The sequence below is a fragment of the Scyliorhinus torazame genome, chromosome 7 (genome assembly GCF_047496885.1).
Source record: "Scyliorhinus torazame isolate Kashiwa2021f chromosome 7, sScyTor2.1, whole genome shotgun sequence".
Classification (NCBI taxonomy): Eukaryota; Metazoa; Chordata; class Chondrichthyes; order Carcharhiniformes; family Scyliorhinidae; genus Scyliorhinus; species Scyliorhinus torazame.
Genome location: NC_092713.1, coordinates 250353179 through 250364587, shown reverse-complemented (window position 1 = coordinate 250364587; position 11409 = coordinate 250353179). Strand labels below are relative to the sequence as shown.

Genomic DNA, 11409 nt, shown 5'->3' with positions numbered 1-11409 from the left:
TTGATGGGTCAGCTGGGTATGAGGGTTTTCAAAGGGGTCGCCTGGATGGGCTCCCAAATGACCTGAGGCTCTCTGAACAATTACAGGACACAGTGAGTAGTCAGCAAAGTGAGGAGTCAGGGGCCTGTAACTTGTACCAAATGGGTGTGTTTAAAACAAATACTGCAGTAATGGTAGTCTGAGCTAGGCCACCCCGATCCCAAGGGGGACACCCTGAATCCACGGACCTGCCACCAAGTCGCTCACCGCCACTCCCCCTGACCCTGGCTGCCACCCCCAGCAAGTGCTACAATTTTGAACACTTAAAAAAATGTTGCTTCTCTCTCCCCCCAGCAGCCATGGCACCCAGTCAACATTTGTAAGCACCTGTAGTTAATCGCATCATTGTGACTTCCGTCTGAGAGGGGAGGAGCACCGTGGAAACGTGGTGCATACTGGATCCAACCTGGTAAGTACTTTTAAATGAAAGCAAATGATGGTTTTCATGCCCCCACTGGCGCGGGGGTAAACTTCGTTTTCACCACCAGGGAGAGACCGCAGCACGGCACCCAAATCGGCGCCTGGTGCAAACCTCGATTTTTGCCGGATACCTGATTCGCCACTGATCATGATTTGCATTTCCGGCATTGCGAGATAGAGAATCCAGCCTGGTGTCACAAGGATCCTGATTTCTGTGTATTCATGAAGCCTGCCTCTGGGGGGCACCTGGACTGAATTTGAGAATGCAAAGATAGAATGGAAGTGGGGCTGGGATGTGGATGCATTGGTAAGTGATGCACTATCAATTACCACAAAGACGAGAGTAGTGGAATAATCGAGGCTTTATTGAGCAAAGATGTGCCTCCTGTAGCTGGAACCAGAATGGCTGCAAGCACACACATTTATACGCCGCCTACTGGGCGGAGCCAGCAGGCAGGGATTTACCCATGTACCTCTACTATACAGGCAGTGCCGTAATACATGTAATGCAACTAGTGGTGACTACCACAGTAAGTACTGTTATTTGAACCAGACATCAGCCCTGTTTATATCTGTGTTAAAATTAGGGCTAACGTTCTTAAGGGTTTCAGCCTTGATGAGGAAAGAGGACAGAGTATGCGACAGAGCATGAAATCTGCTGTGGCAAAAAAAACATTTTCAACAGTCGAGGCAGAAAGATTCGCTTACAGTCAACTTCAGATTTTTCTTTTTCAATTGAACAGTGAGCATGGCACATCCACTGCATACAAAAAGCTTCTTCATTTATCAGAGTTAATGCATGTGAGCTATGCAGGCTGCCTATTGCTGTACTACTGCAGAAATCTATAGGTGCATCCTATAAAATGTAGCTATTACATTGCCATCAAACCCTCAGCCAAAGCAGGATTTCTAACTTCAAATTAAAATCTGCAACCTCAGCCAGAACTTTATTTTATTGTTTTAATTTTGTAGATGGTTCAACTCTCTATTATAGGGACATCAAAATTCTGCTGCGTCAGACTTGAATCAATATAAAAATCAATAAAAACATGTTTTGCATAATTAATCTTTTTGGTATGCACCCTATTAGTACTATCCCTGGTACAATGTCTTGTTTAGTAATTCAGCTGAAAAAAATACATTTACTCAAGTACTACGTCTCCTGCCTTAGTCTACTGCAATTCAATGATTAGCAATTTATTTCAGTTTGCTCTGCAGTCCATTGTTCATCACTTTTCAGCTAGGTGGTGCTAGATTTAAACACAAAAGAGAACCAGGTTGTAAAAATAGATTATTGCAGAAACACATTCATTGACTTAAATTTTCCAAATATACAACAGTGTACATATTGACCTTGATTAAAGAGAGAAGACTCGTTCCTGGCAATCTCAAACAGCTTCAAGATAAAATTATTTCAATAGTCAGCAGCTTAATATAATAATAAAAATCAGGGGCTGGATTCCCTGCACCCCGATGCCGAAATTGCGTTCGACGATGGGGCGGAGAATCCAGTTTCCCGCACGAAATCGGGACCAGTGCCTGTTCCGCGATTCTCCGTCCCCCCTCCCCCTAAAAGCGGCGTACTCAGGAGTATGCCATGCCGATTATCCACCGCCTCAGGCCATCGCCTGAGGCCTGCCCCGCTATTCTCCGTCCCCGACCTGCCCAATTCCCGACGGCGTGGACCACTCATGATCCCACCGTCCGTGATACCCACGTGGCGGCTGCGGACTCAGTCCAGGGCCGCCACAGTCGGGGGAGGGCCGATTGGACGGCCTCATTCAGGACTGGGTTTTCTTTGTGCGGGAGGTCCGGGTCGGGCAGGCAGCCGATCGGGGGCACTATTTCCATGGTCCAGGTCTGCGGGCTGAGTCTGACATGGAGCACGGTGCAGCCGCTGGAGGCCGCCGCCGTGCGCATGCGCAGCCTCTGACCTGGACGTGCGGTGGGCTGTATCGGCAGCTGGAGCTGCGAGCTCTACGACAGCTGCCTGCTAGCCCCCTGCAAGGCAGTGAATCTGTGGCCTTTTGACGCCAGTTTTTCTGGTGTAACTATTGTTGTTTGGAAAATAATGATGGTTGATCAAGAAAATGAATCAAACCATTAAAGCCTTTGTTATTGTAAATGACTCAGACAGGTATCAGATTGACAGTCTGCAGGAATCAGAAATAAAGATCATTTGTCCTATGCTGCATTTCTGGGATCCATGCTTTAAACAATAGTGGTAATAATATTGTCCTCCTTCCCATTCCCTCTTTCTAGACTTCGGTGTGCAGGGGATAATTTCAAAGTTTGCGGATGATAAAAAACTTGGAAGTATTGTAAGCTGTGAGGAGGACAGTGTAGAACTCGTAGCTTGCAAAACCTTGTCTGCTCAATCTCTTCTCAAAGGATAATCCACTGACCCCAGGAATCAGTCCACTGAACTCATAGATAGAATTTATCATAGAATTTACAGTGCAGAAGGATGCCATTCGGCCCATCGAGTCTGCACCGGCTCTTTGAAAGAGCACCCTACCCAAGGTCAACACCTCCACCCTATTCCCATAACCCAGTAACCCCACCCAACACTAAGGGCAATTTTGGACACTAAGGGCAATTTATCATGGCCAATCCACCTAACCTGCACATCTTTGGACTGTGGGAGGAAACCGGAGCACTCGGAGGAAACTCACGCACACACGGGGAGGATGTGCAGACTCCGCACAGACAGTGACCAAAGCCGGAATCGAACCCGGGACCCTGGAGCTGTGAAGCAATTGTGCTAACCAAAATGCTACCGTGCAGCCCATATCCTTCCTATAGTAAAGAGAGCAAAACTAAGCAAAATGGATGTTCTATCTCTTGGTAGCCTTCTGCACCTTCAGGGCAGCAGCACCTTCATGGAGCTCGAAAATGCACCCGAAAGTCTTCGCTCCCACCTAAATTTGCTCCACCCCAATCGCAAGCAGTCCACTGACCAGCAAGCTTCACAGAGCCGACTTGTCCACCCTGTTGAACGTGGCTGCTGCCTGCTACCAGCGGTACCAGACAAGCGGCGTGAATATTACCCCTCTGGCTCATAGCCAAAAGGGTTAACACTGAGCTGAGGGTGATACTTAGCTATTTCTATAGCTTAAGCAATTATAAAGAAAAATTAAAAATAATGCCTGGATGTCAAAGCTTATCCATCATTCATTAATGTCTGTTTACTTGATAACAATTGAAATGGTCTCTTGAGATGCCATATTCCTCAGAAGCCTGTCAATGATAATACATCTTAGGATGTTTAGAGCGCATAGGCCACAAATATCAATTCATTCAGTAATGGGTCTGTGTTCTGAATGCCAGTACTTGGAAGATTATATGCAGCATATTGTTTAGAGATTGTAGCAAGTCAATTTTATACTCAGGTATGAATAAGATCTACTACACAATAATTTAATGACAACATAAAAATAGTTATAACATCAACTTATTTTCAAGTGGGATATGATAATATGTTGGTTTTGTAGTCCTAATTATAGACTGGTGCTCCTGACTAATGTGTGTTACCCCAATATACTTTCCCTTTTTAAAAAAGTATTTTGTTGCAATATTTGATCATTTGTGTTTCAAAGAAAAGGAAAAGCTGACAAATACTGTCTCTATTTATACCATGAAGCCACACTAAAAAACACTGAAAATAGACCAAATGTACGAAGCTGTCAGAGAAGTTATACTTTTGGAGGAGTTTAAAAATTCAATTCTTGATGTAGTGAGAACTCATGTGGAAGAACAGAGGGTTAAAACTGTGAGGTTAGCAGCAGAAATGGCAGATGATTATGAATTAGTTCGTAAATCAAAGCTTGGTTTCCGACATCAGTTTCAGCCTGTGAGGGATAGAAACTGGGGAAAATAGAAATACTCAAGTGGTAAAGGTAAATGTGATCTAATGGGAGATAATAAGGAGAGTGTACATCAGATTAAAAAGGAAATCCAGGAGGGTGGAAGAGAAATTAAAAGTTTCAAATGTTTTTACTGTAATAAACTAGGCCACGTAAAGTCACAGTGTTGGTGGTTGAAGAAAAGTACAGGAAAGGCTGATGTGGTAAACAGGATAAGACAGTGGGTTGTGTGAAAGTGGTAAAGGAAAGCCCAAGTGAAGTGAAGGAGATGCAAAAGATTGTACAGCCTGATCAAGAGGTGATTGATAAGAAGATGCCAGATCTCTTTAATTAATTTACTTGTGTGGGTAAAGTTTATTCATGTGTATGAGGAGGAGCCGGTAGGAAGTCACAATTTTAAGAGATACGGGAGCTAGTCAATCTTTAATGGTAAGAGGTGAGGAGTTATGTAGTTTGGGAAGGATATTGCCAGTAAAGATGGTAATATGTGGAATTCAGGGTGTGAAGAGTAGTGTTCCATTCTATAAGGCAAGGTTGGAAAGTCCAGTGAAGAGTGGTGAAGTGGTAGTAGGATTAATAGAGAAACTATGTTGTCCAGGAATACAGTTTATCTTGGGTAATGATATAGCTGGATCGCTATAGGTGGGAGTGATGCCTACTGTGGTTGATAAGCCAATGGAAAATCAGAGAACTGAAGTGTTGAAGGACGAATATCCTGGGATTTTTCCAGATTGTGTAGTAGGTTAAGACAAGAGGAGAACTCAAAGAGTGAAGATAAAGTTGAAGTTCAAGTATCAGAAACGATTTTTGATCAGATGGTTGAAAAAGAACAAGAACAGATGGAGGATGAGGCGGATATTTTTAGTTCAGGAAAATTGACGGAGATGCAACAGAAAGATATAGAAATAAAACGGATGTATCAGAAAGCATACACGGAAGAGAAATCTAAGTGTATATCAGAGTTATTACCGTAAAAGTGATGCCTTGATGAGAAAATGGAGAACTTTGCATAGGCAGGTGGATGAAAAGTGGGCAGATGTTCATCAAGTGGTATTGAGGTAGGGTATAGAAAGGAAGTGTTGCGAGTAGCACATGAGGTACCAGTGGGAAGTCATTTGGGAGTAAGGAAAACTCAAGCTAAAATACAAAAACATTTTTATTGGCCTGGACTATGTAGAGATGTAGTTAAATTTTGTTGATCATGTCACACATGTCACGTGATAGGGAAATCTCAAGCAGTGATAAAACCAGCGCCCTTAATACCCATTCCAGCATTTAAGGAACCTTTTACAAGAGTCTTATTTGATTGCGTAGGACCACTTCCTAAAACAAAAAGTGGGAATCAATATCGTTTGACTATAATGGGTGTGTCTGCAAGATTTCCAGAGGCCATTCCAGTACACAATATTGCAGCTAAAAAGATTGTGGAGGAATTACTTAAATTCTTTACTAGATATGGACTACGCACAGAAACACAATCGGATCAAGGATCACATTTTACCTCAAGGTTATTCAAAAAAGTTATGGATAGCTTAGGAATAAAACAATTTAAATCAACTGCGTACCATCCAGAATCGCAGGGAGCGTTAGAAAGGTGGCATCAGACACTAAAGACAATGTTGAGGACTTATTGTCAAGATTATCCAGAGGATTGGGATAAAGGAATTCTATTCGTACTGTTTGCAATTAGATATGCACCTAATGAGTCAACCAAATTCAGTTCTTTTGAACTAATTTTTGGTCATGAGGTAAGAGGACCACTTAAATTGATTAAGGAAAAATTGGTGAGTGAGAAATCGGAACTTACATTATTGGATTACATGTCAAATTTTAGGGAACAATTAAATAGAGCAGGTGAATTGGCTAGACAACATTTATAAGTTGCACAACAGGTGATGAAACAAGTAGCGGACAAGAAATCCAAAGTTTGTAGTTTTGCCAGTGGAGATTAAGTTTTATTATTGTTACCAGTGGTAGGTGAACCTTTAAAGCAAGGTTTTGTGGACCTTATCAGGTTGAAAGGAAATTAAGTGAGGTGAATTATGTGGTAAGAACGTCAGATAGACGAAAACTCACCAAGTGTGTCATGTGAAAATGCTTAAAAGTCACTTTGAAAGGCAAGGAGAGCAAAAGGAGGAAGTTTTAATGATTCAAACTCAAAGTGACGAACCAAATCCAGATGACTTTGAATTTGACATACCTCAAACTAAATTGGAAAACGAGGATGTTCTTAAAAATTGGGATAAATTGTTGAGTTACCTTCCAGAGAAAAAACAGAGTGACCTGAAAGGGTTATTGATATCACATGGGCAAGTTTGTGGAGATAAATTGGGAAGTACTAAAATGGCTATACATGATGTAGATGTGGGAAATGCTGTTCCAATTAAACAACATCCATATAGACTTAACCCTTTGAAATTGGCACAGGTTAACAAAGAGATTGAAGATATGCTTAAAAATGGCATAATTGAAGAGGGTTGCAGCCAATGGAGCTCACCCATAGTGATGGTACCAAAACCGGCCGGTACCCAATGATTGTGTGTGGGTTATAGCAAGGTTCCCACGTTTGGAGGATTGCATTGAGAAGGTGGGACAATCAGCTTTTATTTCCAAACTGGATTTACTTAAAGGTTACTGGCAGGTACCTTTATCTGAAATGGCGAAGGAGATTTCAGCTTTTGTGACTCCTGATGGTATATACCAATTCAAAGTTATGCCATTTGGCATGAAAAACACCCCAGCCATATTTCAACGGTTAACTAATAAAGTTGTTTCAGGATTGCCCAATTGTGCGTTATACATCGACGATCTGGTCATTTTCAGTCAGACATGGAAGGAACATTTAAAGCATCTGATGGAGTTATTCGATCGACTTCAGGAGACGGCTTTGGTGGTAAACCTAGCCAAAAGTGAATTTGGAAAAGCCCAAGTCCCTTTCCTTGGCCATACAATCGGACAGGGTCGAATGGTCCCACGGGATGTGAAAACAAAACTTATTGGGGAGTTTCCGATACCCGCAACACAAAGGGAAATAATGCGATTTCTTGGCATGAGTAGATTCTACCGGAAATTTGTGCCAAATTTTAGCAGTGTGGTTGCTCCACTGACTGACTTGCTATAGAAGCGTAGCAAATTTAAGTGGACAGCGGAGTGTCAACAGGCATTTGACTGCCTGAGGGCTGTGTTAACCACTGCTCCTGTGTTAGCCATTGCAAATTATACCAAAACATTCAAAGTGGCTGTTGATGCAAGTGATGTGGGTGTAGGTGCGGTGCTTCTACAAGACGACGATGAAGGACTAGAGCGGCCTATTTGTTATTTTTAAAAGAAATTCAATTCTCACCAGAAGAAGTATTCAACGATTGAGAAGGAGACTTTGAGCTTGGTGCTGGCTTTGCAACATTTTCACATTTATGTGACCAGCAATCCATCTGGCACAATTATATATACTGATCATAATCCATTGACGCTTTTGGAGCGATTCCGGAATAACAATGCAAGGCTGTTTCGATGGAGTTTATTGTTACAGCCATTTCATTTAAAAATAATACATATGGCAGGATGAGAAAATGTGATAGCTGATGCTTTGTCACGAATATGATGAAAAGCAGCAGGTTCGGTGGAGGAAGAAGAACTAAAATGGACTATGTTATTATAAATGTTTGCGTGTTTTGTTTTGTTTAGAAAAAAACGTATATTCACAGTCAATATTTCTTAAAGGAAAGTGAAAAGGTGAAAAGTGAAACCATCTTGAAGTTGATGGGTTTTTTTTTCTTGGGGGGAGGTGTCATGTGAGAGTACCTTTAAGAAATGGGTGTTTATCAAATAGCTGTAGTGGGTGTACCTTTAAGAAATGGGTGTTTGACAAATGACTGCAGTGATGTCAGAGTGTGGGTGGAGCTGGGCTGGCTGTCTGCTTTTACTTTCGCTTTGAACAAAAGCTGGTGTGTGTCTGTGAGTTTTAGTTTCATTTTCAGAGCTGGATAGCAGCAGACAAAGCAAGCAGCTGTATAAGGATCTCTCTCTGCAATCTATTGACTGTCTCCAGATCATTTGCGGATGTCAAAGTGATAACTGCTCTCAGTAGATAATTTGAATCTGATCTCTGTGTTAAAGAGGGTATTTGTATTTTGGATGTTATAAAGAAAGATTAAGGGTTACTTATAGAGTACTGTATTCTTTATTTGAGTTGACAGTTGCTAAGATGTTTACTGTGTGTGTTTAAAAATGTTAACTGGATTCATAGAATAAACACTGTTTTATTGTTTAAAAAATCTTTTAGTTCTCTGTTGCATCACACCTGTAAAGTGGGTCCTTGTGCTCCCCATAACCAAAATCTATTCAAAGTTGTGGGTCAGGTGAACTCCATGATACACTTTGGGGTTCTCTAAACCCTGGCCCGTAATACATGTCATAACTCATACCAAAGCCCATTCACTCTCACCCCTGTGCCTGCTGACCTACATTGACTCTTAGCTAAGGAAAGCCTCAATTTAAAATTTAGCAACCTTGTTTTCAAATTCTCCATGGTTTTGCCCCTCCCTATCTCTGTATTCTTCCCTGGCCCCACAATCCTCTGAGATATCTGCACCCCTCCAATTAAAGGCCTCTTGAATACCCCCAATTTTAATTATTCCATAACCAAACTTCTCTACCCCTCTTTCTTTCTTCTCTCTTTAAGACCCTCCTTAACACCAACCTCGTGGGCGGCACGGTACCACAGTGGTTAGCACTGTTGCCTCACAGCTCCAGGTCCCTGGTTCGATTCCCGGCATGGGTCACTGTCTGTACGTTCTCTCCATGCCTGAATGGGTTTCCTCCGGTTGCTCCGGTTTCCTCCCACAGTCCAAAGATGTGCAGGTTAGGTGGATTGGCCATGCTAAATTGCCCTTAGTGTCCAAAAAGATTAGGTGGGGTTACTGGGTTATAGGGATAGGGTGGAGGTGTGGGCTTAAGTAGGGTGCTTTTTCCAAGGGCCAGTGCAGACTCGATGGGCTGAATCGCCTCCTTCTGCACTGTAGATTCTATGATTCTTTGACCAAGTGTTAAGTCATCGCAAAATTGTTACGGTGCAGAAGGAGGCCAGTGGCCTATCCTAATGAGTATTATGGCTCAGTGTTATTCTCCTGACTTTTCCCCACAACCCTGCACATTATTTCTATTTAACTAATCATCTAACACCCTCTTGAATACCATATTTCCAGACAGTGCATTTCAGAGCCAAGCTACTCATTGTGTGAAAAGTTTCTGCTCACATTGCATTTTCATCCATTGCAAATCCCTTTAAATCTGTGCCCTCTCATTCTCAATCTTTTATGAGCCGGAACAGTTTTTTTATCATCTACGCTGTCCAGCCCTTTCATGATTTTGAACACCTCTATCAAATCTCCTCTCAACCTTCTCCTTTCCAAAGAGAAAAGTCCCAACCTCTCCAATCTATCCACATAACAGAAGTTTCCTATTCCTGGAACCATTCTTGTAAACCTTGTCTGCACTCCCTCCAATGCGTTCACATCCTTCCTATAGCGTGGCTCCAAGAACTGTACACAATATTCCAGATGAGGTCTAACTAGTGTCTTATACGTTCAACATAACTTCCTTACACTTGTGCTCTATGCCCGTATTAATAATGCCGAAGATATTGTCTGCTTTATTAACTGCTCACTCCACCTGTCCCTTCACGTTCAATGACTTATGCACATAATCACCTAGATCCCTCTGCTGCTCCCTTTACTCATACCCCTTAGTTTATATTGTCTCTCCATGGTTATCCTCCCAAAATTAATCACCTCACACTTGTCATAATAGCCTAGATCTTCCATTCCCTAGAAGGTTGTACCCTAGTGCTACCCTGGAAGCTGTGCTGGGGGACCCCTTGGAAGTCGCAGACAAGGACTGCATGGGAATTGCCAGGGAAGTTTCAATTTCCCTGGAGTAATTGCTCTGCATCCGGAACCCTCAGAAATGCTGATTTAAAGACTTTGGGTGGTTCCGACTTTCTCAGCAGGAAAGTTAGCTAGGACAGGATAGAAGGAGTAAAACCAGGTTTAACCCTTAGGTAACTGTACTATGGACACCCCGGATGACTAGTACGCCTTCCCTCGAAGAATCAACTACCATCCCCACCCCTCCAACTACCCCCATCCTTCTGACCCACCAACTCTCCTGAACTCTTGACTATCCCGAACCCCACTTACCCCTCCTTTGACCACCAAACTCTTCCCCATCCCCCCGCACGTCGACAACTCCACATGCTCTGACCCACCCTACACACATAACTCAAACTCACACATTTACATTCTCTCCTGTCAAAGTGGCTGGCGCATTAAACTTACCGGTTTATGGCAGATAGCACCGTAAAAAGGGGGCGTGGCTTCACCCCCCCCCCCCCCCCCCCCCCCTCCGGCCATGAGCTTGCACGGCTTCCAGGAGCAGCAGTGCTGCATAGTTCTCAGCAGATCTGGGCTGGACACCTGGCTAAAAAATGTGGGCTCCAGACTAAGGAAATAAAAATTAGTGGAGTGGCAATCCGACAGCGTTTGCCACTCAATGGAAGGGTTGGACAAATATCTCCTTGTGTAGCTCTATCTTAAACTTTGTTTGCTAATGCTCATGTGAAGCACCTTAGAATGTTTTACTACATTAAACAGTATGAATTCAAGTTGCTGTTATTATTGATGGATAGTGCACTGGGACCAACATCACAGAATGATTGAGACAACAGAGAGCAAAAATCACCAGATTTTGAGATGCATGGGCAGAGAGATGCAGCATAAATCCCATTTGTACATTTGCACAGATATGAGTATATTTGGAATACAATTCACAGTTCTAGTTGCTGTACTCCAGCAAATATACTTATATTGGATTGGATTGGATTGGATTTGTTTATTGTCACATGAACCGAGGTACTGTGAAAAGTATTTTTCTGCGTGCAGCTCAAACATATAATTTATTGAATATTGAACATTTAACATAGCGCAAAGAACAACAAACCAATTATAGCCCTTGAGCTATGAGGAGATCCTGTGATTGTTAACTTTAAAGAAGAGAATACTTAGGAAAGGTATTATTCAAGACCCTT

At 42.5% G+C, this 11409-nt stretch overlaps 1 long non-coding RNA gene across 2 annotated transcripts in view; it reads right to left on the bottom strand.

The window, feature by feature from the left end:
* Positions 1–855: 855 nt before the first annotated feature.
* Positions 856–11409, bottom strand: part of LOC140426941 (uncharacterized) — a 148386-nt gene continuing 137832 nt past the window's right edge. For both annotated transcript variants that reach the window (XR_011948351.1, XR_011948350.1), the window contains exon 3: positions 856–1709. This is a non-coding gene — a long non-coding RNA (uncharacterized lncRNA). The remainder of the gene's footprint in view (positions 1710–11409) is intronic.